Source organism: Octopus bimaculoides, chromosome 18 (genome assembly GCF_046866305.1).
Source record: "Octopus bimaculoides isolate indiv1 chromosome 18, ASM4686630v1, whole genome shotgun sequence".
In the NCBI taxonomy this organism is placed as follows: Eukaryota; Metazoa; Mollusca; class Cephalopoda; order Octopoda; family Octopodidae; genus Octopus; species Octopus bimaculoides.
This window is the reverse complement of record NC_142945.1, coordinates 52096709-52120098: the sequence shown is the minus strand read 5'-3', so window position 1 is coordinate 52120098 and position 23390 is coordinate 52096709. Positions and strand designations below refer to the sequence as shown.

General features: G+C 35.8%; 1 long non-coding RNA gene and 1 other non-coding gene across 3 annotated transcripts in view; both read right to left on the bottom strand.

Moving 5' to 3' along the window:
- LOC149132105 (uncharacterized) overlaps positions 1-22076 on the bottom strand; it is a 129728-nt gene extending 107652 nt beyond the window's left edge. Inside the window, exon 1 of one of the 2 annotated variants that reach the window (XR_016245116.1) lies at positions 21506-22076. This is a non-coding gene — a long non-coding RNA (uncharacterized LOC149132105). Of the gene's footprint in view, positions 1-20066; positions 20334-21505 lie in introns of those variants that run through there. The other variant, XR_016245117.1, reaches the window with a different exon arrangement.
- On the bottom strand, positions 797-868 carry Trnaq-cug (transfer RNA glutamine (anticodon CUG)). Its single transcript has one exon. It is a non-coding gene; the product is annotated as a tRNA-Gln (tRNA).
- Positions 22077-23390: the final 1314 nt, after the last annotated feature.

Genomic DNA, 23390 nt, shown 5'->3' with positions numbered 1-23390 from the left:
AGAGAGAGAGAGATGAGAAATCAATATAATCAATGACCAACATGAATAGATGGATAATAATAATACTTTGTGATACTTGATTTCATTGTTATTGAATATATTAAACAAAAATCAAATGTACGTGATGGTGATGGTGGTGGTGGTGGGGATGGTGATGGTGGCAGTAGGGATGGTAGTAGCAATGATGATGGTGATTGTAGTGGTGATGGTAGTCATGGGGTGGTGGTGGTGGTGGTGGTGGTGGTGGTGGTGGTGATTGTGATGAAAATGATAACGTGAATGGCGTGAGATATAAACAAAACAACGACCATCATCCAGTAAGGATGGTCAAAAGAACCGAGAGAAATAGCAGCTAAATTTCACACTATTTCATGCTATGCTCTATCAATTCGGCAGAGCAGGGATGTCTCTGACCTTGTGGTTAGAGTGTTAGAGTCATAATCATAAGGTCATCTTTTACATGTTTTAGTCATGGCCATGCTGAGGCACCACCTTCAAGGGTTTCAGTGAAACAAAGTTCCCCATGACTCATCTTTTCAAAGCTTGGTAGTTATCCAATCGGTCAAGCAGTGATGAGGAAACAAGCACATGCATAGATATATACATGTATATGGTAGGCTTCTTCCAGTTTCTGTTTACCAAATCTACTCACAAGGCTTTGATCAACCTGAGGCTGCCCAAAGTGCTATGCAGTGGGACTGAATCCGGAACCATGTGGTTTGGAAAACAAGCTACTTACCACACAGCCACACCTATGCCTAAAAAAAAGGATCTGTCATTTCAGAGTAAAGTATTCAGGTTCCACCGAGACTTGAACTCGGATCGCTGGATTCAGAGTCCAGAGTGCTAACCATTACACCATAGAACCCTTCATTCCCTAAATTGTTTTCTTTTTTTTGATGGTGGGTGGGGGTGGGGCAACGAAAATGCTTTGAACATCTTCCTGAAACCAAATGAGGATAGAAACATTTTTGGACTCATTTGAAACATTACTTTTCCATTATTTTACATTTATCTGATTTGATTGAAGTAGAAATAATAATAATAATAATAATAATAATAATAATAATAATTATTATTATTATTACATCTGCGTTTGTTTTGATATAAAGATTAAAAACATTGACCTTGTTTGCAAAATATTTTGAACTTGGGTTTGCACCACCCCCAAGCAAATTTTGTTCCCGCACTCAGGAGTCAAGAGTGTGCTCATATCTGTTCATACCCTTTTTTTCACTCTTTTACTTCTTTCAGTCATTTGACTGCGGCCATGCTATGGAAAGGAAAATGTTGATAGGGATGTATTTTATTCAAGATAGGCACTGCCCTCCTTGCCTACCCAGGCGGCATGTCCCTGCATTCCAGTCACCCACAATTCTTTGTTCCTATTCTTTCTTTTATTCTGAGTTGTATGTCTTCAGATCTCATCTCCGCCATCCTTTTGATGGGATAGTCATATATCTCCTCTAGAGCAAGACACCTGTTCTTGACCGTCTATCATACTTTAGCCTTTAAAGGCCTGGCACAAAAGCCACCCCCTTCCATACTGCACAACCACTCCATTAAAGGGTCTTGTCTTAAGATTTACTTCATGACCTCAATAATTGTGGTATCACAAAAAAAAAACAAAAAAAAAAACAAAAAAAAAACACACACCCAGTACTCTATAGAGTGCATAGCATTAAGAAGGGCATCCAGCCATAAACACAAGACATTGGAGCTCAGCACGGTCCTCTCATTCATCAGATCCTGTTAAACCATCCAACCCAAGCCAGCATGAAATATGGATGTTAAAAGATGACAATGACTGCATGGTCAGCCATGACAGATGGTGACCCTGTGTGTGTGGGGGGGGGGGGGCGTATTTCCTTGTCTTGATATTGTGTGATAATTGTAAATGAGTTTCACAGTCATACAAGCAGTGCCATTCATTTCCAATATTCTGCAAACAACATGTCTGGTCATGGAGAAATCATTACCTCACTTGGAATCGAGTAAGGTTGGTGACAGGAAGCATATCCAGGCATAGAAAATCTGTATCAACGAACTCACCCGATCCATGCAAGCATAAAAAAGTAGACAGGAAACCTGATCATGGTGATATGAAGATGATAATTCTTAAGACAGTATGTTTATAACTCAAGGTAGATTTGGCTGCTATGTCTAGCAGGGTAAGCAACCATATGGAAGCTTTGTTTGAAAAGTGTGAAGTAGTGAAGAGACAAGTTTTATGAAAAGAAAATAAACAAAAAAACTATGTTATCTATTCGTGTAATTATCAGCAGCAGTAGTAGCAGTAGCAGGGAGGGGAGTAAAGCTATTTTTATCACTGATTGTCCCTCAGGGAGAAATGTACTGCAGAATGTGTGTCAGACTCAAATGCCATGAGGTACATATTATAAACAATGTCAGCCTCAGGAATGGCGGCAAGATTAAGAAGCTTACTTTGCAAGCCTGTGGTTTTGGGTTCAGTCCCTCTGCATGGCACCTACGGCAAGCATCTTCTCCTATAGCCCCCACATGGACCTATGCCTTATGAGTGGATTTAGTTGAGAGAAATTGTGTGGAAGCCTACCATATCATGTACACACACACACACACACACATACACAAGTATATATGTATGTGTGTGTGTATACACATACACACATGTATAAATACATACATATACATATATATATATATATATATATATATATATATATATATATATTACAATTGAAAGGGTAAAGGTTTATCAATTTATTAATTTATTAATAAATCAACAATTAATAATTTTTACCAAGCCCTTCGGTATGTAAACACCATTATTGGTGGAGAACTTATTTAAAAGTTCTTATACATTTATAAACATAATTAAGGGATCAGCAAACATTTGCTTCACCACATACCGAAGTTTAGAAATAGTAGCTGTGTGTATATATATATATATATATATATATACACACACACACATCTAAGTACATGTACATACATATATATGTAAAACTGTTTATATATGTATATAGGCGCAGGTGTGGCTGTGTGGCTGTGTGGTAAGAAGCTTGCTTCCCAACCACATGGTTCTGGGTTCAATCCCACTGTATGACACCTTAGGCGAGTGTCTTCTATTATAGCCTTGGGCCAACCAAAGCCTTGGGCCAACCAAAGCCTTGTGAGTAGATTTGGTAGACAGAAACTAAAAGAAGCCTGTCATATATATATCATCATCATCATCGTTTAACGTCCGCTTTCCATGCTAGCATGGGTTGGACGATTTGACTGAGGACTGGTGAAACCGGATGGCAACACCAGGCTTCAGTCTAATTTGGCAGAGTTTCTACAGCTGGATGCCCTTCCTAACGCCAACCACTCAGAGAGTGTAGTGGGTGCTTTTACGTGTCACCCGCACGAAAACGGCCATGCTCGAAATGGTGTCTTTTATGTGCCACCCGCACAAGCCAGTCCAGGGGCACTGGCAACGATCTCGCTCGAAAATCCTACGGGAGCCAGTCAGGCGGGTACTGGCAACGGCCACGCTCAAAATGGTGCATCTCATGTACCACCCGCACAAGAACCAGTCCAGGGGCACTGGCAACGATCTTACTTGGCTTGCCGGGTCTTCTCACGCACAGCACATTTCCAAAGGTCTCGGTCAGTAGTCATCGCCTCGGTGAGGCCCAATGTACGAAGGTCTTGCCTCACCACCTCAGCCCAGGTCTTCCTGGGCCTACCTCTTCCACGGGTTCCCTCAACTGTTAGGGTGTGGCACTTTTTCACGCAGCTATCCTCATCCATTCTCACCACATGTCCATACCAGCGCAATCGTCTCTCTTGCACACCACAACTGATGCTTCTAATGTTCAGCTTTTCTCTCAAGAGCTTTTCTATATATATATATATATATATATATATATATATATATATATATATATACCTACATATTTGCGTGTTTGTATCCGTGTTTTTGTCCCATACCATTGTTGGTGTGTTTACCCCCCCGTAACTTAGCGGTTCGTCAAAAGAGATCGATAAATTAATTACCAGACTTACAAAGAATAAGTGCAGGGGGTTGATTTCTTCGACTAAAAGGTGGTGCTCCAGCATGGCCACAGTCAAAATGAGTGAAACAAGTAAAAGAATAAAAGAATAATATATGTATATATATATATATATATATATATATACCCACACACATACATACACAGACAGAGAAATATATATATATTTGCACACATACACACGCACACACATGTAGATACATATATAAATGTTAAATTCTTATATACGACCTCACAAAAAAAAAAAAATAATGTACTCACACACACACACACACACACATCTAAATTGCCCATGTTTTTCCAGTTTTAAAAAGGTAGTATGTGATTCGGGGAAGATTTGGCTGCTATTTCTAGTAGAGTAAATTACTCTACAGAGACATTCTTACTAGCTTGTGGAATATGAAATATGATAAAACAATTTAGCAGAAACATTTAAAGCATTTCAGCAAAACCAGTTTCATTGTAGTAACATCCTACTTTAATTTTCATTTCAATTCCAAATACTCGTGAATATTTTAAGAGGAAAATTTTATATTTTTATTTGGATTTTTTTTTTTATAATTTGAAATTTCCTAAATATTGATTTTTTTCTTTTTTTTTTTCATTTTACACATGGCATGCTCCCAGAATTTATAGCAAAGAGATGTAGGGACTTTCATTGAAAGGAATAACCCTGGACTGTGAGAGTGTGTATTTAAGATATATATATATATATATATACATATATATATATGTATATATATATATATATATATATGTATATATATATATATATATATATATATATATATATATACTCTTGTATATGATGTGCTGGAGAAGAGAAGATGTTAAAATATATAAGAGAATTTTAATTAATAAAATTGTTAAGTTTTATGGGATAGCTTTCCATAAATTCATAACACATCATATACAAGTATTATTTTCATTATCATCATCATCATCATCATCGTTTAACGTCCGCTTTCCATGCTAGCATGGGTTGGACGATTTGACTGGGGACTGGCGAGCCAGAGGGCTGCACCAGGCTCCAATCTCATCTGGCAGAGTTTCTACAGCTGGATGCCCCATGCTCGCGTAGGATGGATGGTTTGATAGGAACCAGCAAGGCCAGGAGCAGCACCAGTTTTCATCTCTTTTAGCATGGTTTCTACAGCTATGGCACCAGAATCTGTAGTCACAATTAAATTCCACATAAAGGCATGAAATGATTTTTTTAGTTGTCCCTCCATAAATAGCAAATACATAATAATGGTAAGAATCTCTCAAGAGGTGAATGACAAGTTTTTCAGAGAAGAACCTCCCCCCCCCCCCACACCAGAAAGTGTTTCAACCATTAATTACATACATATGCATGTGTGTGTGTGTGTGTGTGTGTGTGTGTGTGTGTGTGCTGCACACATTTTTCCTTTTGTCTGGCTTTTGTCAATCCACGATTATGCTTTAGTGAAAAGTTTGTGAAATAATATTTGTTATATGAAATACAAAAATTTGCAAGCAATGAGCAATGTATAGATGGACATTAACAAACCGTTTGTACACACTTTCCCAGCCACTTATATGTTAGTGTAGTCTATTCATGCGTTGTTCAAATTTTAGCTCATTGGCTAAATATATTGTTTCAACAGAAAAACCGCTGTACAATTTGTTGAATTAACGTACAGGTCTTATATGCTTCTCCACTGCTTATACACATGCATAGTCTGCTCATGGTTAGTCCTTCAAATTTCAGCTCACTAAACAAATGGATTTCCAGTAACTTACATGCGTAGTCTATTTGTTGTACATTGATCAAATTTCAGTTTGTTATGAAAGCTTAAATTTCATTGGAAAAACTGTTTGTTAATCAAATTTGTTTGCATAGAGAACTGTTCATGTATGGGTAATCTACTGTGTATGCATGAATCTCTGTCCATTTTCCTTTTTAAGCTTGACCACTGACTCAGTTACGCATCTCTCGACCTCCCAATTCCTTTTCTACTTTCAACACAGGGTTTTTTTTTGGAACCCTTCATTCTATCTTTCTATTTGTCTGCTTCCCATTTCCAGTCCTCCAGGACATTTTCTACTGGAGTGGCTGTGGCTGTGTGGTAAGTAGCTTGCTTACCAACCACATGGTTCTGGGTTCATTCCCACTGCATGGTACCTTGGGTAAGTGTCTTCTACTATAGCCTCGGGCCACTCAAAGCCTTGTGAGTGGATTTGGTAGACGGAAAACTGAAAGAAGCCCGTCGTATATATGTATATATATATGTATGTGTGTGTATATGTTTGTGTGTCTGTGTTTGTCCCCCAACATCGCTTGACAACCGATGCTGGTGTGTTTACGTCCCCGTATCTTAGCGGTTTGGCAAAAGAGACTGATAGAATAAGTACTAGGCTTCCAAAGAATAAGTCCTGGGGTCGATTTGCTCGACCAAAGGCGGTGCTCTAGCATGGCCACAGTCAAATGACTGAAACAATAAAAAAAATAAAAGAACATATATATACATATATATCTAATGTTTGTATATGTATATGTGTGTATATATATATACATATATATATATTATGTATATATATGTGTATATATATATATGTATGTATGCACACACAGAATTATATTCTTACTGTAGGTATATCAACTGCATAATGGAATTGCATAAGCTCTTCTCTTCACATTTGCCATTCATGTAAAAAAACAGATGCGAAGACAATGCTGTTCATGATGACAATGTTGTATAAATTATGTATGTTTGTGTATATACACCCACACACATAACACAAAGCAACATGGTGGATTAATAGTCTCATTTGCCACTTTCAGTCAACATCACGGATCTACTTATATCAGAAATGTAACGCAGCTGATATAAGTTTTTGTTTTGATTTTTATTTTATTTGTGCAATTTGTTTTTTTCTTTTGACTTAAAATCTAATTTAATTAACAAATGAAGCAAATTCAAGTTATTAATTTAGACTAATATTAACAGTAATTAAGAGCAATAACAATAATAATAATAATACTAATAATAACTTCTTTTATTTGCCACAAGGATGTCAGAGGAGGGGAACATTACAAGGACAGTATAGAGTTTATGTGAGTGTTTACATAAAAGATGAGAAGAAATTAAATAAAATATTTAATATTTAAATAAAATAATTACATAGAATACAAAATATATGACTAAATCCATAATGCTGTGCTCTTGTTAGAAAAGGGCCACCAGTTAGGGCCAATCAAGGAATCTCACAGATCTAGGGTCACGCTGACCATTAAGGGCACAAGCCCTCACCCAAATATTATGTTCCAATCTGTTACAGTTTTGCCATGGCTTGCGTGCTTAGGAGTCAGGGTGATAGTGAATGTGTGGGGGTTCCTTGATTGGCCCCTAGCTGAAGGGTTTTCCGTAATCCAGAGGACAGCATTGTTTCTAAATCTGGCACAAGGTCAGAAATTTTAAGGGGAGGGGGAAGCTAATTACATCAACACCCAGCACTGAACTGGTAGTTATTTTAGAAATTCCCAAAATCGATGAAAGGTAAAGTTGATCTTGGTGGAATTTGAACTCAGAATGTAAAAATCCCAAAGAAATGCTAAGAATTTTGTCTGGTATGCTAATGATTCTGCCAGCTCAGCACCATAATAATAATAATAATAATAATAATAATAATAATGATAATAACAATAATAATAATCCTTTCTACTAAAGGCACAAGGCTTGAAATTTGGTGGGAGGGGAGTAGTTGATTACATTGAGCCCAGTTTGTAACTGGTACTTAATTTATCAACCCTGAAAGGATGATAAAACTCTTCAAAGTGATGTTCCAGCATGGCCACAGTCCAAAAACTGAAACAAGATACACCCCACCCCCCACATCTAAAACTCAAAACACAATTTAATCAATAATTACAGGTGCATAAATTGAATTGCATCACAATAGAATTGGACACTACCATGACACACACTGAAGAACTGTCAGTGTGCACCTACACATACACACTGTGAGTGTTCAGAGATCTATAAATATATATATTTAACAACTCTTAACTCTACAATAGACTGAAATATATAAGATATAATGTCAACTACTTCCTGTAAAAAGTGGTCGACAGTTACATCAAGATTACTCCAAAGGCTGGCTTTGTATACATTTATAAATAGCCAACTAAATAGACAGAGAAATAAACAAATGGACAATGAAGCATAGGAACTAGAATACAAGAGAAAAGAAGGTTCACAATCAATTTTATTAGCAGGACACTTGAGTGAGTAGGGAAAAAGTTAACCCTCTAGCATTTAACCCATCAACACTTTAGCTAAATAGATAGAGAAATAAACAAATGGACAATGAAGCATAGGAACTAGAATACAAGAGAAAAGAAGGTTCACAATCAATTTTATTAGCAGGACACTTGAGTGAGTAGGGAAAAAGTTAACCCTCTAGCATTTAACCCATCAGCACTTTAGCTAAATAGATAGAGAAATAAACAAATGGACAATGAAGCATAGGAACTAGAATACAAGAGAAAAGAAGGTTCACAATCAATTTTATTAGCAGGACACTTGAGTGAGTAGGGAAAAAGTTAACCCTCTAGCATTTAACCCATCAGCACTTTAGCTAAATAGATAGAGAAATAAACAAATGGACAATGAAGCATAGGAACTAGAATACAAGAGAAAAGAAGGTTCACAATCAATTTTATTAGCAGGACACTTGTGTGAGAAGGGAAAAAGTTAACCCTCTAGCATTTAACCCATGGGCATTTAAACCAGCCATATCCGGCCTAAATATTCTACTTATTTTATGTTCAAACCAACCAGATCCGGTCTCTTACACCTACCCTACAATGTCATTCTTAAAATATTCAATGACCAAAGCTATTATAGGCGTTTAAAAAATTGTTAAAATATTCTGTGAATTATAGAAGTATAACCAATGTATTGCACATAAATTTTAAGAACAAAATGGGCCCCCAAGGATCATATGGACCCCCACAAGGATCATATGGACTCCCAAGGGACAAATGGACCCCTGAGGGTCATGTGGACCCCAGTTGAGAACCACTTGTCAACCAGTGTTAGCCACTGATTGACTGGAATTAAGGAGTTGGTTAATTGGGCATGTTTTGGAAGGAGACTAGAACAGGTGGACATATTAGAGTGAATATATATATATATGTCTGTGTGTGTGTGTGGGGGGGGGGGTTTCTGTGCGAAGCGTACAGAGTAATAATTTGCATGAATCATATGCGACTACATTTGTGTTTGTGTAGGTTGGCTATATCCATGTAGCGGATATAGAACTGTGTCTGTTTTTCATATTGTATTATTTTTCCATGTGTCTGTATGCTCAAGAGCTGCCAAACAGAAAGTTGAACTTTATATATATATATATATATATATATATATATATATATATATATATATATATATATATATATATATATACGGGTTAATAGTCATCTTTACCACTTGCTGTGAACTTAATGGATTTACTTTACATATCAGAAATATTTCATATTGCAGCTGCTGAAGATTATAATTGCATAATTCAATTTTTGCTTTTTTTTAAAACATAAAGCATATTTTCATTTAATCAAATCAAAGACATTCGGAGTATATAGTTCAATAATAATAATAATAATAATAATAATTTTTTCTTCCATCTGTTTAAGGCCTGAAATTTTAGTGGGAGGGAGGCTGGTTGGTTACATTGACCTCCAGTGCTCAAACTGATACTTATTTCATTGACCCCCCCCCCCCCCCCCGCTGAATGGACAAAAGGCCGAGTTGACCTCAATGGAATTTGAACTCAGGATGGTAAAAGAGCAGGAAGAAATGCTACTGAACATTTTGACAGATTGCTGTCTTAATAATAACCCTTTCATATTTTGGCACAAGATTGGTAATTTTGAGGGGAGGGGGGTTGATTACACTGACACCCCCACCCCCTGCAATACTCAACTGGTACTATTTTATTGACCCCAAAAGGATGAAAGACCAAGTCAACCTCAGTAGCATTTGATCTCAGAACAAAAAAACGGATGAAATGCCAATAAGCATTTTGTCAGGTGTGCAAATGATTTTGCTAGCTTGGCGCCTTTACCTTAATAATAATAATCCTTTCTACTACAGACTGAAATTTTGGGGGAAGGGGGGGCAGTCAGTTATATGTGATATAGACACATAAAGGTTAGATTCCTGGTTTCTCCACCTGGATGGGACACCAGTCCATCGCAGGATTAGTCCTTTTTGCCAGATGAATGGACTGGAACTGAGTGAAATGAAGTGTTTTGCAATACGTTGCCCCATCCAGGAAATGAAACCACAATCTTATGCTCATGAGCTCAACCACTAAGCCCCGAACAGTTCTGATCCATCCCAACCCATGATCGAAAACATTCAAATCACTTTTCTAAAACTTTTTATCCTTCATTTTGCATGAGTAATGTACAATGAAGCCATGTTTTTTCTCTTTAACCCTTTCATTACCAACCTGGCTGAAACTGGTTCTGGCTCTGAGTACAAATGTCTTTTCATAAGTTCTGAATAAAAATCTTCCACCAAACCTTAGTCACAATTAATGCTCCTAACATTAGCTTAATGATAACTAAGTTATTTTACTAAATTCTTTGTTATATTTAAAATTAATTGAAAGAGACACAGAGCATCTCAACAGAAATATGGGAACAAAACGGTTAAAATATATAATAGAGAAACAATTCTTAACCCTTTTGATACCAACCCAGCTGAAACCGGCTCTGGTGCTGTAGTACAAATGCCTTGTTTTCATAAATTTTGAATTAAAATCTTCCACTAGACCTTAGTCAGAATTTATGTTCTTAACACTAACTTAATGATAACTAAGTTATTTTACTAAATTCCTTGTTATATTTAAAGTAATTGAAAGAAACAGAGTATCTCAAAATAAATACAGTAACGAAAGGATTAAGACAGTAGGATGTGATTTGAAGTAGATTTGGTTGCTATTTTTAAAGACTGAAAAAATGCTACTTAGTATTGTATCCGATATGACAATGGTTCTGCCAGCTCACTGCCCTTTATGGATTAAAATCTTGGGATGAGGTCAACAAATTTAGAGGAAGTGCATTGGTTAATTACATCGACCCAGAAAGGATGAAAGGCAAAGTCAACCTCAATGGAATTTGAACTCAGAATAGAAATAGCCAGAAGAAATGTCACTTAAGCATTTCATGTGATGTGCTAATGATTCTGTCAGCACACCGCCTTGATGATAATAATAATAATAATAATAATAATAATAATAATGATAATAATAATGATAATAATGATAATTAATAATAATAATAATAATAATCTTTTCTACTCTAGGCACAAGGTCTGAAAATTTTGTGGAGGTGGGGCAATCAATTAGATCAACCCCAGTACAGAACTGGTACTTAATTTATCGACCCCGAGAGAATGAAAGGCAAATTCGACCTTGGCATAACGACAAATCAAATACCCCTAAGCATTTCACCCGGCGTGCTAACGTTTCTGCCACCTTGCCGCCTTTATTATAATAATAATAATAATTATCATTATTATTATTATTATTATCATCATTATTATTATTATTATTATCAATATTATTATTACTCCTATTACTAATACCATTACTATAATTAACATCATCAACATCGTGTTTCCAATAGCCTTCTGCGACCTTCAAAATCTCAACAAATGCGCATCTGCATTCTCAAGGTGTGAGCAAGTATTGTGTTTTGGGAGTGTAGGATTATGTCATATCCGTTTTGTTTTGTTGTGGTGTTTGTTTTTGTTGTTTTTCCAGTTACTTTAATGTGTTTTTGTTTTGTTTTTTCTCTGTTGTTCACAAAATTTACTTCATGAGTCATGTTATTTTGCTCCATATAATAAGTTCTGTTTCCTATGTACGTGTCCAGCTACATTTCATATGCGTTGTACCATCAGGTGGTGATTGTGTAAATAGGAGGTGCATTGTGTGTGTGTCACCCTGTGTATTGTGTATGCATGTGTGTGTTTCATCTTGTGTGAGCACATGCTGTCTTGTGAGATTGTGAGAGCGTGATTTCAAATCTCAGGTCGGGCAGTGTGTTGTGTCTTTAGAGTAAAACACTTCCTCTCACACTGCTCTGTGATTACTTCAACACCTGACGAGGTGATGGTGTTGATTATACAATATATAAGTTGTATCAATTATGGTGGAGGTGCATGGCATACTGGTTAGGGTGTTGCACTCACGATCATAAGATTGTGGTTTCAGTCCCTGGACCAGGCAATGTGTTGTATTCTTGAGCAAAATACTTCATTTCATGCTGCTTCATGACACTCAGCTGACGAAGATGAACAATCCTGTGATGGACCAGCATCCCGTCCTGGGAGGAATATATATTCTTTTACTTGTGTCAGTCTGTTGTATTATTGGGGTGGTGATTGTGAAGAACATGGGTATTGGCAGCTGTGTTGAATACACTGTGATAATTATGTTATTTTATTGGGTAATGATTCAGCAGACGACATGTAATGTGAGCCGTGTTATAATTTCGAGTAATGATTATGTGGAATATAAGTTATGCTTCTGTGAGATGATTTCATAGAATATACGTTGCATTAGTTATATTATTATTATTGACTATTGATTATGTAGAATATGTGTCGCTTAACCCTCTCACTGCGGAAATCAAATATATCCACTCAAAATTTTATTGCCCTTAACTGCGGAAAGCAGTTTTCTATACCAATTTATTTTTTGTTAAGGAATATCATACTTTTGTTTTCTTTTACTTGTTTCAGTCATTTGACTGTGGCCATGCTGGAGTACCACCTTTTAGTCGAGCAAATCAACCCCAGGACTTATTCTTTGTAAGCCAAGTACTTATTCTATTGGGTGCTTTTTGCCGAACTACTAAGTTACAGGGACGTAAACACACTAGCATCGGATGTCAAGCAATGTTGGGGGGGGGGGCGGACAAACACAGGGCTTCTTTCAGTTTCCGTCTACCAAATCCAGTCACAAGGCTTTGTAATATTTAAAATTAATTGAAAGAAACACACAGCATCTCAACAGAAATATGGTAACGAAAAGGTTAAGCTGGCAGAATTGCTAGCATGCCAAAACAAAATGCCTAGTGGTATTTCTATCCATCTTCACATTCAGAGACTAAATTCTGCATTTCATCCTTCCGGCGGTGACAAGTACCAGTTGTACATTGGGGTTGTTGTAATGCAATTACCCATCTCCAGAAAATAGCTAGCCTTGTACAAAAATTTGTAAACCAATCTTAAGATTATTGTTGTTGTTGTTATTATTATTATTATTATTATTATTATTATTTAAGGTGGTTAGCTGGCAGAATCATTAGCACACTGGACAAAATGCTTAGTGGTATTTCACCTGTCGCTACATTCAGAGTTCAAATTCCACTGGGGTCAACTTTGCCTTTCATCCTTTCGGGGGTCGATTGAATAAGTACCAGTTACGCACTGGAGTTGATGTAGTCGACTTAATCCCTTCCCCCAAATTTGAGGCCTTGTGCTTCCAGTAGAAAGAAATATTATTATTATCATTATTATTACCATTATTATTATTATCATTATTATTATTATTATTATTATTATTATCATCATCATTATTATATAGCTGTCAAATCGTCTTAATGAAAATGCGTGAATGTAATAATGGGCGGAAGGAAAGAAGGAGTATAAAAGCTTGGAATATAAAAGAGTAGGGGTAGGTACCTTCAGTTACATAAAATGAAAACACACTAAATTATATGCTGTCAACATAATGAAACAGAGAATTAACTGCAGAACTTGGCAGCAAGATTTTCAGAAGGTTAGCCAAGCCTTTGGCATTTTCCTGGCAAGAAACTTAAGAATTTTCATTTTCTTTTCTTTCTTTTTAAAGAACACATTTTGATAATTAGCAATTGCGTTTTTGATAAGGAATTGATTATGCTTTTTATATTTTTTATGGGTTTTAATAATATTTTGGATTTCATTAATAGCATTTTTGATACTAAGTAATAAAATTTTTGTTAGTTATAAAATATATTTTTGTTAATTAGCAATATAAAATATAATTAATATGTGAAATGAATGAGTTTTTAATTATTTTTTAAAAATATTAAAATAGATTTCATTTCAAATTGTATTTAATCGTATTTTTATTTATTTATCAATTGTAAAAATAATTTTTTCCATGGTAATAATCTGAAAGTAAACATATGGTTATATAAAAATATGGATATACGTAGCATGTGTGAGTGCAGCATGATGCACACACACACACACACACACACACACACACGTATGTATGTATGTCATTCAAATGAAATACAAGATGAATGCGACTTGGAAGTTTTGCCGTCATAAATATGTGTATATCTGTTTGTAAGCTTACATGCGTTTGCACACATCTATACGTGGATGGCACATATGTGTGTGCATACATGTGTGTGTGTGTGTATTTGTGTGATTTCACATTTTATAACAGTCTAAAATGAATATACACACATACACATATACACACACACATGCATGTATACACACACACACACACACACAGAGACATGTATACATATGCACATAGACATGTTTACACATGCACAAAGATATGTATGTATGTGTGTATGTGTAGGTGCATGTATATATATATGTATATATATATATATGTATATATATACGAAGGAGAGAGATATTGTGTCACTATGTTTTGCCATTTGCTCATTAAAATGCTAGCTGGCAACTTCAGTAGAAGAGAAATAACATAATAAAGAGCAAGTGACAGGCATTTTAATTCCAAATACTTGTGAACACCATATTGAGAGTATATGAGTGCATTAGGAAAGGCAAATACTATTGCACTGCTGGTATGCAGCAGCCAAACCATAAATATATGCATATATGCACGTCAGTGCATGCATGTGTCGCTGTAGTATAACCCCAGGCCATCTCTCATCCAGTAGACATACGAGTAAGGGCCTTACTGTTATAACCAACCTCATTGTTTTATATATGTGACGTTATATTGTTTAATATATCAATCCTCTGCGGTTTTATTTGTTTGTTCGTTTTTAGACACCTTTTAAAAGGTGTGATTTCGGGGAAGATTTACCTGCTATTTCTAACAAGCCTAGTGACCCTACAGAGGCATTGTGAGTGAATTAATGTGTGTGTGTGTGTGTGTGTGTGCATTACATTCTTTCATCCCATTTCTATATCCTTTTCATTTCCCCTGTCGTATGGGAGTTCAAAGGACGGTTGTTCCAAAATTACACCTGCATGTATGTTTATGTGTGTGTGTGTGTAAATGTGTGTTTATACATCTATAGGTATCATATATGTACATATGTGTGTGCGTGTGTGAGTATATATATATATATATATATATATATATATATATATATATGTGTCTGTGTGTGTGTGTGTGTGTGTGTGTGTGGTCAGGTGGAAATACATGTGCATCATATATATATATATTTACAAACACACACACACTTACACACACACACATATATACACACACACACAGTTGCAATTGAATAAAACCAGCCCAATCGTGGAACCATTATGCGTTATCTTAGCCTGCTAGAAATAGATACCAAATCTCTCCCAAATCAATGACCACCACCACTGTTATGGTCTTAATTATATAATGCAGTTCTAGAAACATTGTAGATGGCAACTGAAATAAATAATGACAAAAACAAACGTGAGGGTCATGGCTGGAACCTCTTTTTTATAGGTCTCTTCGTTCAGGCCTGATTTAGGGGTTAGATACACAACGGCAATGACCATTAACCATTAATAACGGTTTCATATCTAAATAATAATAATAAAGATTTCAAATTTGGGCACAAGGCCAGATATTTAGTGAGAGGGGGTATAAATTGATTACATCGACCCCACAGTTCAATTGGTATTTATTTCATCGACCACCGAAGGGATGAAATGCAAAGTCGACCTCAGCGATATTTGAACTCAGAACTTAAAGAACCGGAATACCGCCAAGCATTTTGATCGACGCGCCGACGGTTCACCCAGTTAGCTGCCATAATAATAAGTTCTTTATTAGTTTAAAAAAAATTTTTTGAGTAAAAATAATCAAATGCTTTTGTGCATCTGTGAAATGCATTTGAGGAATGCAATACGCATTCCTTTATCGCGACTGAGAATTCCTGCGAAATTAAAAGTTTTACGATGAGTTAATACACACATCGCGCGCGCACATGTACACACACACACACACACACACAGACAATTCTGTATGTTTGTGTGTGACTATCTCAGCGGATGAATACGTGAGTTGTTTTTAACTCTGGGTCAACCTAGATCATAATTAAAAAGGCGTTCCAACAGCCTTAATAACCCAATGTTATTTGTATACCTAATATCACTTCAACCAAACTAGCTTTTCATGTCATTCTTTAATTCGTTATTAACTTCAAAGGCGACAAGGTATGAAGTGAAAGGTATTTGACTGCTATTTCGAAACAGTTCAAGTGACCGTGTTAAAGAGACTCGTCTGCTGACTCGTTTAAGTCTATATACAAGTATATATATGTACATGCGTGGGTGTGTGTATACGTGCACGTGTTTACGCGTAGGTACTTGTGTGTGTATGTGTATACAACATGCACTGACAAATGGCTATATATATACAGAGTAGTTTTAAATATACATATTATTCGATGGTTATTTTCTTGAACATATTGTGTTGTTTAACCTCTAAAGCCTTTGGTAAAATAATTATGTCAGTATTACGTATTTACGTCTATCTTGGACGACACAAGTATAATGTCTTCTTTACATTCTTTATCTAAACGAAGTCGAGTATAATTTGAGGGCCGATTTCGGCGCACTTTCGAACTGATTAACGATGTAATTAGCGCTTAATTTTGTGTGTGATTAACAAGGAGTTTAATTTCAATACTTTCGTGTTAAACAAAAGCTCGATTTCAACAAATATAAACGATTATATATATATATATATATATATATATATATATATATATATATATATATATATATATATATATTGTCCACATAACCATAAATTCGTCTTCCTATAGCATATTATCACGGGGAATATAACTTAGAACTTCGTGGGAATCGTTTTGTTTATTTGCTATCGATTTCCTACAAGTTTCTTTAAATTCTGAACAAAAATATATAAAAAAGATCAAATAATAATGATAATTATTCTTTCTACGACAGGCACAAGGCCAGCAATTTTGAGGGGATGGGTATTAATCGATTACATCAACATCAGTGCTCGGCTGGTACATAATTTATCGACATCGAAAGGACGAAAGGCAGAGTCGACCTCGGCGGAATTCGAACTCGGAGCGTAACGCCCGAAGAAACGAAGCATCGCCGAAAATGCCTTTGTGCTAACGATTCTACCAGCTCAACACCATCAGTTAGTAATCCAAATAATACTAAAACAAACCATGCTTCCACCCCTTTTAGAGTATAAACATAAATGTTACTGCTATAAGTCTACATGGGAATATCTTGTTTAGGAAGTACAGAGATAGGTTTTTTGTTTCTGCTGAGCGAAAATTTGATTGATTCGACGTCATTATTTTGTCCTCTTGTTTTTATACAAAGCATATTGTAACATGCTTTTGGGTGTGTGTGTGTGTGTGTGAGAGAGAGAGAGAGAGAGAGAGACATACAGACAGAGAGCATGTGCGTGTGAGAAAGAAGGAGAGACTATTTTTTGCTTGTTTTTGTCATTAGACGCCGGTCATGCTGGGGCATCCCTTCGAAAGGGTTCAGTTGAGCAAATCGACCCCAGTAATTATTTCAAGTCTTGTACTATCGGTTTTCTTTCTGAGGAACCGCGGAAGTAATGGGGGATGTAAACAAACCATCACCGGTTTGTTAAGCGATGAGAAGACAAATACACACTTATATACATGACGTACTTCTCTCTCTCTCTCATATATATATATATATATATATATATATATATATATATATATATATATATGAGAGAGAGAGAGAAGTACGTCATATATATATATATATATGAGTCACAGAGACGAGGAGAGAGGTTTAGTGTGTATAAATGCATGTATGTATAGACACATTGTTTTAACGGAAACTTTATCAAGCATCTGTTTCCATATCTGTAGTCTCTATTACCGATCAACAGAGAATAAAACTGTCGTCTGTCTGTCTATCTATCTATCATCTACCTACCTGCATAGACGTAGTATTGTTAAATTAACATACCATTCATTTATGAACTTAAATATTCACACATGAAACATACACACACACACACATATACACACATGCACACGCACAAATCTATTCGATTTGGATTTGAACATAAAAAAGTTCATGTGACGTTGTTCATAAGATTCCTTGCCTGAAGGGTTTGTATGAAGCAAGGAATTGAGTAATTGAAGAAATGAGTCATCGTCTTCCAGCCAATACAAACTCCATCAAATGTTTCGAGTACCTTTTACTACCTTTCTTTTTTTCTATCATAATCTATCCACCCTCACCTTTCTCCATCTCCCGTCTTTTCAGCTAAGGTGACATACATACATGTGTGTGTGTGTGTGTAGTTATTTAGAAGAACGTTGATCTTTTAATAGGGTTTGTGAGTTTGTCTAGATATTTAAAAACGTTAAGACATTAATAGTGTTTGTGTGTATATGTATATATATATACCTCCTTCCTTTCCCGAGCGTCCAATAACACTATCCGTATCACGTCCTCACTTTATTGTTCTTTTGTTATTGTTTTTTGTGTTTTTTTGAACTTATATATATATATATATATATATATATATATATATATATATATATATATATTAGTGTGTGTGTGTGTGTGTGTGCGTGCTATACAGACATATACAGACACGCACTAACTTTCGTACACACACAAACACATTTCATATATATTTGTATCACGTCTACTTCTCCATGTGAACATTTAAGTTTAAATACAAGATCGATTTCCAGTATTAATACAAAACCACATTGTTCAAGTTGTTATGTGATAGCTATGGGAAAGAGATTTTTTTTAACAGAATACCTTACTTTCAGGTATTGTGTTAACACACACACACACACACACACACACATGCACACACACAGATGCATGTGCCGCAGTTGGTTGTGTCGTTCAAGCGATCGATTCATTGCAATTTAAGTGGTCGGTCTGAATTCGATCGCATGACCGGACACTTCAGATACATGTCTTTTCCTATAGTTTTGAAGTGATCAATATGTTGTGATTCGAATACCTAGACGACAACTGTTGAGAAACCCGCCCCGTGTGTGTGTGTATAGGTTTAAGTTTTTGGTCTAAAACCCAGTTAATGTTAGTTATCCATAATATAGTGGTTCAACAAGAAGGATTAACAAATAGAATAGGTTTTAGACTGAAAAATAAGAACTTCGGTTGTTATGAGCGACCAACGTGCCTTGGAAGTGGTGTCCCAGTATGGTTGTAGTCTAATGACTCTATATAAAGATTACTACACACACACACACATATTTATATAGACACGCATTCATTTTTTACATTATGTATCTGTACAACATGGTATAAAAAACGTAAACACACACGTGTGTGTGTGTGTGTAAGTCTGTGACACTTATCAGGGGGAAAATGTTTGGTATATTCGCGGTTAAAAGAAATTGCAGAAGTATTGTCATAAATCAACATAAAACAAAGACCGCCGACAATCTTAAACGTTACACACATCGTGTGCTAAAAATCCTACCATAATCATCACCATCATTAGCAATAACAATCAAACACAATGTGAACACCCAGCCCAATTCTCGCCACCCACAGTTTCCTTCCACCCGGCATCACCCCTCATCATTTTTAAGTTTCTCAGTTTTCATGTAAAACAAACAAAAAAACCTGTCACAGAGCGAAAGAGAAGCGATATCGCAGTTTAAAGTCTTACAGAGAAAAAGAACAAAGCCAACACACACACACACACACATATATATCATATATATATATTTGTCTGCTATGTATATATGTATGAATGAAGACTAACCTGCTCATAAAACAGTTGGTTATTTTGTTTGGCATCCCATACATGTATCCAACGGTTTGTAAGAAAATTTTACCTGCATCGACGAAGAGGTAAATTACCAACTGTTGTTATTAAGGGGTCAGTTGTATTATTCTGAACCTTTGTCATCGTTGTAAGCCCCTCCTTTTACGTTAGGTTTAAAAATATTTAATACATATTTGATCGCATTCACGAACTTCGCTCTATCTTTCACTCGCTTTTACCCTCTTACTATGTGCGTGCGTGTGTGTGTATATATATATATATATATATATATATATATATATATAGTGTAAGGATGTAGTTTGATTCGTGTTTCGTCTTTTTAAGAACTTGATAGATTTCTTTGAAGCTTATAATAATAATAGATTATCTTACAATATGTCAAGTGAATATAAATGATGTGAAATTTTACGAAGCGGCCAATATATGTGGCTACGAGAGGGGCACGCCCATTTCTGCTTATCGCATCGCGTTTTGTGTGTTAGTTGCTTTCCAACCGAGTAACGCACAGCGTACTTGTCTAACTATATTATACACATGTCCGCAAATATACAATCCGAGAAGAAAAGAGGAAGAAGAAATATTTCCGGGATTAAAAGGAGTAGTAAAACTTTCTTATTCTTGTTGTGTATATATACGTGCATATATTTAGTCATAATTATGTAAATAATATTCGGGTTTAAAAGTTGTTGAATATGGTAAGCAAACAGCAATCTCCAGCAGAAAAAAACTAAAGGGTCCTTCCAGGACATAGAAACGACATCTCTACATTCATTCACTCAGTTTACGAATAAATTATCGTTTTACGTTAATGATTGAATACTAAGATTAATTAAACGAACTTAATTATGACCGTTTTATGGTATATTTCAGACACATACAACAATAATCTTTAGAATTTTTGTAGACATTCCGGGATTTCACGTGGAGTTGAAATGAAAATAAACCTCGATTACGAAGACAGAGTTGATTACGGTACTAGAAGTATATTTTATAAACAATAAAACACCATACACCCTTTTTATAGATATTCAGGGATTCCACATGTGTAAATAATGGTTAATAAGACAACGAAGGAGCATGTACATACTAAGAATAATTAAACTGAGTTAATTAGCGCACTATAGAATATTATATAAATAATAAACTATTTATTTAGAATTTTTAGAGACGATCGGGGATTCCACACGTGTAGTACAAACAAGAGTTTAAAAGACGACGAAGGAATTAATTTCCATTTTATAATGCATTTCATAAACAATGAACACAAGTCTAGAATGTTTGAAACAATCTGGGGTTTGCAGCATGTAGTTTCTATAATGGTCCCTTCCGTTTTATTTGTACAGGAAGATCGTTGCTTATGTTACATATTCGACAACTTTTGACCCAAATGGTTTGTTTTGTTTTTTTCGACTTACCTTGGAGCGCAGCCGGTGTGGGAAACTGTTGAGGTTTTAGACCAAACAAGATAGGTATTTAATATCATTCCTGATTCACGTTTGATTGAGTACACGAACAACTGAAGCGAAACATACAAAATAAAATCACCCAACTGGCCAGTTTTAAGTACACTTCGTAAAAATAAAAATAAAAAGTCTTTTATGTATTTATTATGAGGCCATTCAGTTTAATATTGACCTCAAAATCCATTCATAAGGTAGAAAAATATAAAGGAGAGGAGGTATTTCCTTTTTCTCTCTCTCTCTTTTTATTCCTTCGTCTTCAGCTTTTATGATTGTTGTTGAGGCTGTTGTTGTTGTTATTACTACAACCGGCACATTATTATTTCTCGACAGAAACACTAAAATTGTGAAGTAAATTCCATGCTAAAAACAGCAGTGGTCGCTCTGGAGAGAGAAAAACAGCGACGACACAAACAACATACTCCTTCTTTTTCTTCTTCTTTTTCCCCTTTCTTCTTCTATTCTTTCTCTCACCTTCCCTCACTCGCTGAATTTAATTCACTTCCTCTCCAACATTATTTCCTACTCATTCAATTTTTCCTCCTTTTTCTCTTTACATTCCTCTCTTCGTCTGTCTCTCTCTCTTTCTCTCTCTCTCTCTCTCTCTCTCTCTCTCTCTCTCACTCACACGCGCACACATTAAATTCTATTTAATTTACTTTTATTATTGTCAACCGTTGGCTCTTAACGATCGGATTTTGAATCTCACCGAGGACCACTTTTTCCTTTCATTCTCTCCAAATCAGTAAAACAAACCAAAAAAATTACACCGAGGTCGATGGCATCGGCTAATCTCTCCCCTTCAAAAAGACTGCAGGTCTTGTGCTTCTGCTGGTTCTCTACGTTCAGAGTTCAATTCCTGCTCAGGTTAACTTTGTTATTTTTCTTTTCAAGGTCGATACAATGAAGTACCTATCAAGTACTGGAATCGTAGTATGCACTAAACACTCCATTAAAAATATTGCTGGCCGTGTACCTCTAGCGGTTCTACGTTCTGGGTTCAATTCTTATCGAGGTCGATTCGGCTTTTCGTCCTATCGAACGAAGTCCATAAAATAAAATACCAGCCAAGTACTGAAGCTGATGGCATTGACTGACCCCTTCCTTCCAAACTATTGGCCTTGTGCGAAAATTAGAAACAACTATAAAGAATTATTATTATTATTCGAGCACAGGTCGATGTAATCAACTTCTCATAAATTGCTCGCTTTGTGTCAAAAATTAGAGATGATTGTCATTGGGGGGGGGGGGGGTCGAGGAAATCGAGTCACCCCCTTCGCCAAAATTGCAGCCCTTGTGGCAAAATTTGAAACCATTCTCCTTCTTTTTCTTCTTCTTCTTCTTCTTCTTCTTCTTCTTCTTCTTCTTCTTCTTCTTCTTCTTCTTCTTCTTCTTCTTCTTCTTCTTCTTCTTCTTCTTCTTCTTCTTCTTCTTCTTCTTCTTCTTCTTCTTCTTCTTCTTCTTCTTCTTCTTCTTCTTCTTCTTCTTCTTCTTATTATTATTATTATTATTATTATTATTATTATTATCATCATCATCATGAAGGCGGCGAGCTGGCAGAATCGTTAGCACACCAGGTAAGATGCTCAGTGGTATTTCGTCTGCCATTACGTTCTGAGTTCAAATTCCACCGACGTCGACTTTGCCTTTCATCTTTTCGGGGTCGATAAATTAGGTACCAGTTACACTCTGGGGTCGATGCAATCGACTTTTCCCCTTCCTTTAAATTTCAGGCCTTATGTCTTCCCTAAAAGGGATCATTATTATTTGCTCTTCTGGCAAAATTTGAAACCCTTATTACTAGGAGAGGGCACCTGCTCCTGGAGTTTCAGGGAAATCT